This window comes from Lepidochelys olivacea (assembly GCF_965140295.1).
Source record: "Lepidochelys olivacea isolate rLepOli2 genome assembly, chromosome: 14".
In the NCBI taxonomy this organism is placed as follows: domain Eukaryota; kingdom Metazoa; phylum Chordata; order Testudines; family Cheloniidae; genus Lepidochelys; species Lepidochelys olivacea.
The window spans coordinates 10,450,510-10,461,395 of NC_140424.1; the positions used below are offsets into that span (position 1 = coordinate 10,450,510).

Sequence of the window (10,886 nt, forward strand, 5' to 3'; positions counted from 1 at the left end):
TTCTGGTCCCTGCTCACCCACATCCCATGCCTCTTCTTCCCCGCTCCTCTGTCAGCTGGGGACTATCCCCTCTCGCTGACCCACACAGAGCAGCAACCAGTGCCACCAGGAGTCAAGTTCTGGACAGACTCCCCTACACTCCACTGCACAGAAATAGACTCCTCCTCAGGGGTTCTGGAACAATTTTTATAGTAGGGGTGCTGAGAGCCACTGAACCAAACTGTAAACCCTGTATATGGTGGAAACCACTTCAAGCCGGGGTTCGGGGGGATGGCAGCACCCTGAGCTCCAGCACCTATGGTCCCCCTGCGCCAGCTTGCAACACCATTTGGTTATTACAGCAAGACAAACTCCTAAGACCACAAACCACCCTTTGCACACTGTATGCTCCAAGGGGTCCTTGCCTGGTATTTTTATGTTAGAAGCCACAGCTGATGATTGTGGAACTTTCAGTAGCAGAGTACTTCTAATTTAATGATTTCATAGTCTTTGGTTAATGACTGTAATTTTCCCTAGAGGATTATCTACGAATTCCTCAGTTTATCCATATTTGTTTCATCAGCTTCCAAAACAATTTCAAACTATGCACTGAACATTTTACTATCCTCAACAAATTTCCCACGTAATACTGGAAAGGCAGGTTGCGCATGAGGAAAGAGGCCTTTCTGCACCTAATGCTGTACAACCAGAGTTCCAAAGGAATGGAATACTGGCAGAGGTAACAGGCCTAAAATACACCCAGCTAGGCCTCAACATTCATAAAGCGAAGTCTTTCAGTGTGAATGTAGGAGAATACGCTCGAGCAACCAGCTAATCATTATTTAAAAGGCAAATACACTTATTACTGTTGGACTTGCAGGAAACCAAGCACACACCCCTCTCGTACACACACAGTACTTCATATTTCATAACAGCGCGTGATGAAAAAAACTGCCATCACAAGCTGGGTTCTACTAACCCGTTCATCCTCCAAAGGAAGAATAGTGTCTTAAATCATGAACTATGCTGTTGCACATTTATTCTATTTTGCAACAAATGGCCTAACAATTGAAATTGGAAGTGCTGCAGCAAGCAGTCACACCGGGAGAGTTAATCCTAAAAAAATTATTCTGTAATATGGAAACTGACAGAAAACAAGTGAGAAGTTGACCAGGGCTAAGCCTGAAGTGGAAGCCCAGAAGAACACAAGATTCACTATAGATATTTATTTCAAGGTTATAAATTTTTTGGGACTGCCTGGGCAGTTGGTTTCACAGTCACAAACACACAGCCGGTTGTCATCTTTCACCAAGGTATGCATTTATTATTTTCTTACATAGTAACACAGTGTAATGGAGGCTTTCAGAAAGGATGGGCTTCCGCAGCCCAGGTTTACCCTCTGAGCATCCTTCTGAGCTACCCCTGTTTGTTGTTCTTCAACCTTCTTCCCTCTACCCTTAGTCATAGGGGTATGGAGCTCTTTCCATGGAAAGTCCACCTCCACATATTCCTCTGTTAACTTAGCACCATCTCTAATGATTCTGCTGGTGCCTCTGAACCCAGACTCTTACAGTCTCAGGGTTAGGGCCTCAATATCCTGTCTATCTGGCAGCAACCACTGAGTCGCTCAGTCTGACAATTTCTGTACAAAGGCCCTGGGACATATCCCACCATTCCAGCTGGCTGCCCTGAATGTCTGGCAGTATGTCTCAGCTGGCAAGCCAACTCGGTCCAAAATAGTGGCCTTCAGTGTATCATAGTCTTTGGCCTGGCGTTCGCCCAGGGCTGTATAAGCTGCCTGAGCCTCTTGACCAGATAAGGAGCTAGCCAAAGTGCCCGGGCACCCTTGTCCTGTCCGGTGCTAGTAGCCACCTGCTCAAAGGTTAGTAAAAAGGCATCAGGGTCATCCCCTGGGGCCATTTGACCAAGTCCCAGGCCTATCATTCGATTTCCAGCCCCGTCACTGGAACTCACCAGCCTTTGCAGGAGCTGTTGCTATACTGGGCCTTGATGAACTCTTGCAACATTCACTGCTGTTGCACGTGTCAGCTCAGAAGTGCTTGCCTCTCTGCCTGCTGCATCCCTTTTGGCTGTTTGATTAGCCAGCCCAGCATCTTGCCCAGATCTCCTTCCTACACACAGGTTCCCCTTAAGCCTCCTCTCAGCTTGAGAGAGTTAGTGCTCCCGGAAAAAGCCACCGTGTGTCGCAGGGCATCTCTGTCGCTACCTGCTGAACGGCACTGTCTGGCCAGTTCAGGAGGATTCGGAGTCACAAACACACACCACGTTGTTATCTTTCACCAAGGTGTACATTTATTCTTTTGTTGCATAGTAACAAGCTTGCTACAAGGGTTGGCTTCCCTGCAGCCCTCACACTTCAGTCCAGGCTCATCCTCTGAGCTGCCCCTTGCTTCTTGTTTTTTCCACTTACATTCTCCCAATTACCTCATTAGCCCAGTGATTACCGCCCAGGTGCTCACAATCTCCCAACAGAAAGTGCATAATTGCCTCCAGCTGGGCCTGCAGCCTTCTTCAGGCTCAAGCAATGGCAGTGATCCGGGTGCGGCGGGTAGTGCACGTGCTCTATAGTGAACTGGAAATGTTGTTATACAGTTATCTGTAACACATGCCTTATATTCACTGCTTAGAAAAATACACAGGTCAGTGATTTGCAATTTGTTCTATCAAAGACAAGTTAATAACTTTAGCTGGAAAAAAAAATAGTTTTGCAAGCTTAAGGTAAAGCATTACAACCGGCATGACACATTTTTGAAGCTTTTGAAATGATCACCACTTTGTTAAATTTAAAACCTCTAAGGTGATTATTACAGACTTTTATTATTATTTATTTGTATTACTTTAGCATCTAGAGACCTTAACTGAGACCAGGGCCTCATTGTGCCAGGCACTGTGAAAACACACGCTAAGAGACAATCCGTGGCCCAAAGAGCTCACAATCTAAGTAAATAAGATAAAAAGAAACAGGAAAGTGAAGTGACTTCCGCCAAGGCTACACAGCAGTTTAGTGGTTCAGGTAGGATTAGAATTCAGGTCTCGTGGCTCCCAGTCCAGTACCTGACCACTCTGCTTTCCTGGATGCCCAGATTATATTACTGTATATGGAGAGAGGCATGATATAGTGTTGCAGGTACAGGACTGGGAACGTGGAATTTCATTTCATTCAGTGAGTCACTTCTCTGCTCTGGGATATGTAAAGCAAGTATTACTACCCCCATTTTATAGACAGGCCTTTGAGGAGAATGAACTAGTTAATATTTTTAAAGTACTTTGAAGATGAAAATTGCTATGTGAGCCTGACCCAAAGCTCACTGACGGGTTTGGAAAGGCCCAGTTAACTTAAAATAAATAATTTTCCATTCATCAGCACCTGAAAATCCTATCAATCGTAGATCCTGGTCCTGCAAAGAGAACTGTGTGAGCAGACCCAATGTGGAATCCCATTGAAGTCAATAGGGCTCTGGGCAGGAAGGATCGGAGCCACTGGGATTTGTATTCTATTACTAACATAGGTAAATCAACCAGAGTCCTGAAAGCAGCATCCTTCATTAGCTAAATAATAATTTAAGCCACAAAGGCCTGATTCTATAAACACTTATGCACAGAAGTAACTGAATTCAATGGGACTACACAGGTGAGTAAGTGCTTGCTGGATCATACAATGTATTGAGCATTTGCTACTTTCATACGTAAATAATACTGCCATTGCCACAAATTAAATAGGAGATGTAAAACTTCATCTAGTTTTCCGCAGCAAATATTAAGCTGAGCTCAAGTCTTTTAGGGAAAAAATAGCATGTAATAATGATCACACTTATTCTATACATACAGGTTCCTAGTATATCACCAAGTTTGTGTTTTACTATCGTTTGCCTTTCTCCTCACTACCAATTCCCGCAGAGGAGTTCCTTTTTTATTCATTTTGTAAGTTTACCATCAATCATCCTCTTAAAGAGCTTGCCAGAAACTTGGACAGAGGCTCATAATAAAATAGCGGAGACAGAGAACTAATTGATTTCTATAAATAATGTTTAGCTGTAAAGGTATGAAAGGTGGTTAGGACCACATGCATTAATCTTCCTTTTAGCCATCTGTGTCTGCAAAGGCACATTATACACTGTGACAAAGTAACCCCACTAGATTACTCTGCAAATACAGTGGGGTATTAATATCATACTCCTTTCTCCTTTAGATTCTCTAATTACCCCCCAAGTTTACATGCTACAATTTTTTAACTTTATTTCCATTACCATCTCTACTATGACAGCATAGAAAATGACCCTGTTTTTTTTTTTCCCCTTTCCTGGACGATGAATGCAAATTTAATCTAAATTCTAAGTCTGAACTCATTCTAACCATGCTGTAACGACTGACAATGTTCAGTGTAAACACATACCACCTTCACAATAATACTACTGTATGTCTTGGAAGAAAATGAATAGCCCAGATTAATGCAACAGAAAGCATTAAGCCATAGTAAATTCCATCGCAATCCCATTTTGCTGCCTTTAAAAGGACAATATTCAGGAATTGCTACTGCTCAGCTGCATAAATTATGTTATCCATGTGAAATTACATTATTCTTTATGTAGTGCTCTAAGGGGCACATACTTAGCTGTATAAATTGTTGTAGGTCTACTGAAGTCAATAGCAATAGACCTATGACATTGCACACTGGCTAAGGATCTACCCCTAAATGTACAAAGCACTTAACCAAAAGATAGGTGTCCTACCCCAAATATAAATGAATGTGGGTGATTGCTTTACGCTCATTTGACAAAGACAATGGAGGAAGAAACGTATTTTATTTAGGGATCTTAAAATGCTGGAGAACACTGTCAGCTACAGTGACATCTGTCTTAAGTGATGCCCAAAGGAGCCAGCAGAAATCAGTCTAGCAGAGTTGATCTAACTAAAGGTCAAACAAAATCATTCTGGACATATTCTGGAAATTGAGGAACCTTTAAAATGGTCCATATTAAGGCAGGAGGCTGTCTATTGGACTTGGCACTTAATGCGGGTTTCACTGTATATTACATCTAAATAAAAAGCAATGGGATTACAGAGAAAGTCTTGTGCAGCGGATGTCACATTTAAAATTATGAATATTAGGTCCCTATGTATGCAATGATTTATACAGGCAATATCAGCCTATTTAGCCCTAACAAACTTTTTCAACCAATCATAGGGCTTAAACATCCAATGCAAAAACAAAATAAAATGCTATGTTGAGGTTTGATGTTTTTAAGGATAACTTTCTGGCTGTCTACTAAATAAAAACTGAACGATTACCTTCACTTGTGAGCCAGAAAAAAGTGTTAGACCAGACAGAATTCAATAAATATGGCCGGTTCTTTTCCAGACCTTTTTGCAATGGCTGTACATAGATTTTTCCATACATAAAATGCCTAGTGATTTAGAAAATATAAAAGAAACACAAATGGCTAAATTGATTTAAATAAGGCAATTCTAGCTCAGCACTGACTTCTGAATACATTCAACACACGGTATTCTAATTGATTTTGAAATATGGTCATAATTTTAAATATTTTTACAGAAACCCTCTCAGACTACCATACAATCATGCAGCTTTTACACAGAGTCAAGTATTTCACAATGCCTTTAACTTTGCTGTTCAAAAGGACACTGAGCACCATAAGTCAACTTTCATGAAATATTATTTTAACCATTACAATGTCTGGTTTTGATTTGAAATCCCTATCCATTTTAAAATCCAGTCAGAATAGTCGAGGCCTGGATTCAGATACAAAGAACATTTTAGTGTCAAGCTAAATAAAGCTAACCCTTTCCCGTCCCCAAAGAATTCAGTACTCCTTAAGGATGTATTCAGCCATTGTGTATTCCCACATTACCCAAGAAGGTGCTAAAGAATCTAACCTTTTATGAACAAAGATTTGTGAAGATCTAGATATCTGGTTATCACAACTGCCCATATGAAAAGAATATTTGCGGGGGACCTGACTAGGAGTGTGTTACCATATGATTTACACAAGGGATAGGTCTGAACAAGGTCTGCAGTAACCTTGTACTTTGAGGAAGTTTAGATCCAGGTACAACTTTCCATTTCTGTTTTAAACTCAAAGATTATGTATCTTAGCATTGTCAGTATGTGAATGGAAAAAGTGATATGAGCCTTGGAAAGTTTTAAGAACAATGGTTTTTAGGATATTTGATCAACCCTACAAAGCTCTGTCCTTAGCCCTCTCTCATAGCTCACCTGCAGCCTTTATCTTACAAATCTACCTCTCCACTCTGAACCTGCCTCTTCCCATCCAATGCTGTGTCTCTGCCTGTCCCTGTGACATGTTCTCCTGGATGTCTTGATGTCAATGTCAACTTAGCCCAGCTGAAGCTGAACTCCTGGTTTTTCTTCCAAAACGCTCCCCATTCTCTGTCATTGTTGACCATGACTAGGTAGAAGGGTTTAGTTGATATTTTCTTTTAAAATTATATATACAAGTCTGAATCACCTTTACACTAAAGCCGCAGGAAATCAGCGGCAGAATCAGGGATAGAACCCAGACCGCATGTGTTTCTAGCCAATACTGTAACCACAAGACCAGCCTCCCTCTCTAGTCACTGCTGATCCTCCTATGTTGGCTAGAAAGCCAGGAAAAGCCACTAGGGGTAGCCAAGCCTGAGCCTTCCAAATAAGGTGTGGAGGAAACACAGTAAAGGAATTTAATTTGTGTTGTGATTCTCCTGGCACCAGAGTCACATGATCCCACAGGGCGGGGATTGAGGATGTCTCTGAGTGGTTGGGTACCAGAGGTACATGCAGGTGGTGATGGACCCCTCTTAAGAAGGCTAAAGCTTAATATTTTACCTATGTAGGCATAGTGATGCATTGCTAGGGATGGCGACAAAGAGAAGATGAGACTGTGAAGCGATAAAACATACATACTTTCCTTTGGGGACGATTCCTCTTATTTTGCTTTCTATTGCCTCAAGCATCAATCTAGAGTCTAAAGTGAAAGCCCCTGGGTACAGTCAGTGACAATCCATAGCAGCTGCCCTGCAGCAAACACACATACACTTCTAATGACAATCCTGAAGAGAGCTGAGAAAAATAAACAGGCAATGCTTCTCTTCTCATGGGACGTCACCGTAATGGAGAGGAGTAGGAAAAGGTAACATCCACAAAATGGAACTGCTGCAGAAGAAAAATCATCTTGTTATTGAAAATGGGGGGGGGGGGGAAGGAAGTTCGACAAAGAATATGACTGAAGAATTAATAGAAATAGAAATGTCCATCTTATCATCAATAAAAGAATAAATCAGTTGTACCATGCAGGAGAGGACTAGTCCATTAAAAGCCCCAAGCTAGCCTTCCTATAGAGAGAAGAAATATAAACCTGGCAGCATATAGGACATTTGTTGCTTTTGGAAAGGAGTTTGCATTAAAAATGCCAAATCTTTGTCAAAAACTGTACTCTGCATAAAAAACAAAAACAAAACAAACAAAACTAATAGACCATTTATCTGCTCAAAGATCGACATGATGACAAAAATGGGAATGGGAGGCAAATCATCTCCCCGTGCAGGTCAGCTTTGTTTGGAAACATTACATATGGCCCAGAGAGTCTATACAGAAGAGGGCAACCAGATTTTCTTGCTCCCCCCAGCCTTTTAATAATGTCTGAGACAGAGAGATAGGGGTTGCTCCTCTAAGCATCTGTTGAATCCTTTAAGGTTTTCAGCTACTTCTTCTTGCAATGCCCACAAGGAGTGAGCATAAATAATTCGCTTTATATTTTTATCATGCTACATCATCTGGGTTGCTCAGTGTACCCAGTCCTCTCTAAGTCCATTGAATTTAAGATCTTTGGAGTATGGGACACTTTCAATTTGTGTCTCTTGTACGTAGGAACAAAGGAAGTTGGGATTTTCAGAAGGGTTCAAGGGAGTTAGGTGACCTACTACCATAGACTTTCAATGGGATTTGTGCACTTAAGTCTCTTAAGGCTCCTTTGAAAACCCCAGCATAACAGCTTAGATTGTGAAGGGTTGCATGGGAGCCACTCACAATAGCAGCCCCTATGCTCCCGAGCTGTCCAGAAAGGACTATGATGAAAATTGGGCAGGAAGGCATGGGGTCTTGGCCTGCCCCTGCCCTGCAATTGCCGGCAGTGCCTAATGGAACAAGCAGATTGCCCACTCACAGTGCACCTTGGGCAGTCTGACTCCAGACTACCTCCTACTCTGGGCTGTGATAACGGTCACAATAAATAGCAAATAGCTATACAGGTATTCTGGAAGAGCTGTGCCTTCTAATTTTTAGACAAGAAATCAGCCTGGATAGAAAATGATTTCACACTTATAAATCCTGCCTTTCTTCAGCAGCAACAGTCCCATGATGTACAAGGGATAAACTCAAGAAAATGGTGTGATTATCTTTCCTGCTAGAGCATGAAAGTTTCTCCGACTCCTTGACATCCTGTTGCCTAACGAAGCTTCTCCTAACTGTTCTTGTTGATCAATGACAATTTATTTATCTTGGTCTTTGCAACAAAACAAAACACCCTAACCCTTCTCTTTAGATCAGTCTTATATTATCTATGAGCAGCTCGATAAGTGTGGTATATGTGAAGCACCTGGAATTTCAGATAGGTCCTGATACATCATCATTTAATAAGGATAGAATATATTTGACCATTTTGGTGCTGCAATATGTTGCCACATAGAGCTCCTGAACTTGAGAACAACTTCAAGACAACTCCTTCCTGAACCAGTGAATATAGGTGGCAAGAGGGAAGCATTACTGATATGATCTGGATTCTGGTAATGATGCAAGCCAGGCAGTGTCGGCTCTGCAGCCATACCCCTTTGTGCAGTGATCCCATCAAATCTCACAGGTCCGGTAAGAATGAGCTGTGTGAATGTTTGGAACAATCTCCAAGTACCACCTATCTGTTGCAGGTAGCCGTGAGTTATCAGTTCCCCTTCCCTTTGAGTCAATAATGACACAGAGCCCCAAAGTACCCGTGAGGGGATACTGTTCTGATAGAGGTGTCTTTCAGAGGAGATATAAAAGGCAATGCTTTGACCATTTATAGCCATTAAGGATCCCACCATGGCACTTTGTATCACAATAGGACAGCGATATTGGTGTCCTGGAAGTACCCCAAAGGAGCCAACCCCCTTGTGTTAGGTTCTGCAAAAACATCTAGTAAATGATATTCCCACAGGATGTGCCCCGAGACCCACAAAGTAATAATTAAAGCAATAATAATGTACATCATTGACATGATCTGCAGGCAGCTTATGCCTGTAACTGTGCACCTACTTTGCAAGTGCAGTTATCATGAGTGCCTGCAATAATAGACTATATTAGTAAGTGCCCTCATTATGACTGTCCATGCATAATGCAACCCAATTGCAGATTGGAACTGTCAGAGAGACGATGCACAAATGACCAACATATACGATTACTCAGCAATGGTTTGTTTCCACACAAAAAAGTCTTTTAATATATGGGGTTAATTAACATATGACCAAAACCTTAAATTATATTTAGAAAGCATGATGCTGTGTTCTGAAGAAGGATGCTGTAAATTGTTTGGGCCCTAGCCTAGGACTTAAGAGACTTGGGTTCAATTCCCTGCTCTGTCACAGATTTCCTGTGTGACCTTGTGCAAGCCACTGAGAGGCTATGTATAAAATGAGGATAATATTCCCCTCCCTTCACATTAAAGACTGGGAAGTGCTTTGAGATCCACTGATGAAACATGCTATGTGAGAGCCTGTGGAATTTACATATTGACTTGCTCAAATAAAATTGGGTTTGCAAACATTTTGATAATAAATAAAACTGCAGAGAGAGCATAAAATGACATACTTTAATGGTTTGGCACGTAATAAGATTAAAACCACTGTGTTATTATACGTTCAATTTCACCACAATACAACATGATTTTCACTTAACCAGATCCATGGCTCATTTCAGGTAAAGCTGTTCACTATATATATATATATATATACATACATACACACACACACACATATACATATACACACACACACTATACACTTGCTAAGATTCATAAGTACTGTACTGGAGGGAAAAATATGTAGCTAAACCTGCAGAAAAAAATAAATGGCGTTGAAGGTATAATGAAAATAAGGAACTGCTTGACAAAACTATACCTGCTCTTGAAGTAATACTAATGTGTGTAAAATCACAGAGATAATAGTACATTTATATAGGACTTTACATATTCAATCCTCACAATGCTCTGTGTTCTTATATCTCCATTTTGCAGATGAGGAAACTGAGGTACAAAGAGGTGAAGTGGCTTGCCCAAGGTCACACAGAAAGCCAACAGCAGAGCCAGGATTAGAACCCAGGTCTTCTAACTCCTACTCAAAGCAGTAAACCCGCTGATCTAGAGACATGAGTATGTCAGTAAAAGAGGCAAGTATCACATCACTGTGTCTGTTACAAAAACACATACTATTGGAAAGCATTGAGCAGTTCAGTCTCTTAGCATGTTAAACTTCCTCCCCACCAACATCCTCAACTTGGGATGCTTGCCAGTTCACTTACCTACGATTATCATATTTTCTGTCTGATGCATGCAGAATACTTGCTTTTTGAATGCTGGTTCTGGATAGCCAGAAGAGTTGTTTGCCGCTAGCCCAGTTGTCAGAGTCTCCACCTGAGATGCTGCTGTGCAAAACGCTAACTTGAAAGAAAACACGAGTAGGGGGGGGAAGAGAGCTCTCTGAGAACCTCCACATGGTTCCTGTTGCTAGGGGAACCACTCCCTTTGTCTGCATAGGTTAAGAATGGCTGCCTCATTTGGAGTCCGGCTCTTGAGTAGTGCAAACAGCATAGCAGTGTTCGGAGGGAAAAGGATTAAAAGCTT

At 41.5% G+C, this 10,886-nt stretch overlaps 1 protein-coding gene across 1 annotated transcript in view; it reads right to left on the reverse strand.

Annotated features, from left to right (window-relative positions):
- Window positions 1-10,660, reverse strand: part of ANKFN1 (ankyrin repeat and fibronectin type III domain containing 1) — a 191,144-nt gene extending 180,484 nt beyond the window's left edge. Inside the window, exon 1 of the mRNA XM_084648542.1 lies at window positions 10,565-10,660. The gene's annotated coding sequence lies outside the window, so the exon portion shown is untranslated. The remainder of the gene's footprint in view (window positions 1-10,564) is intronic.
- Between the last annotated feature and the right edge of the window lie 226 nt (window positions 10,661-10,886).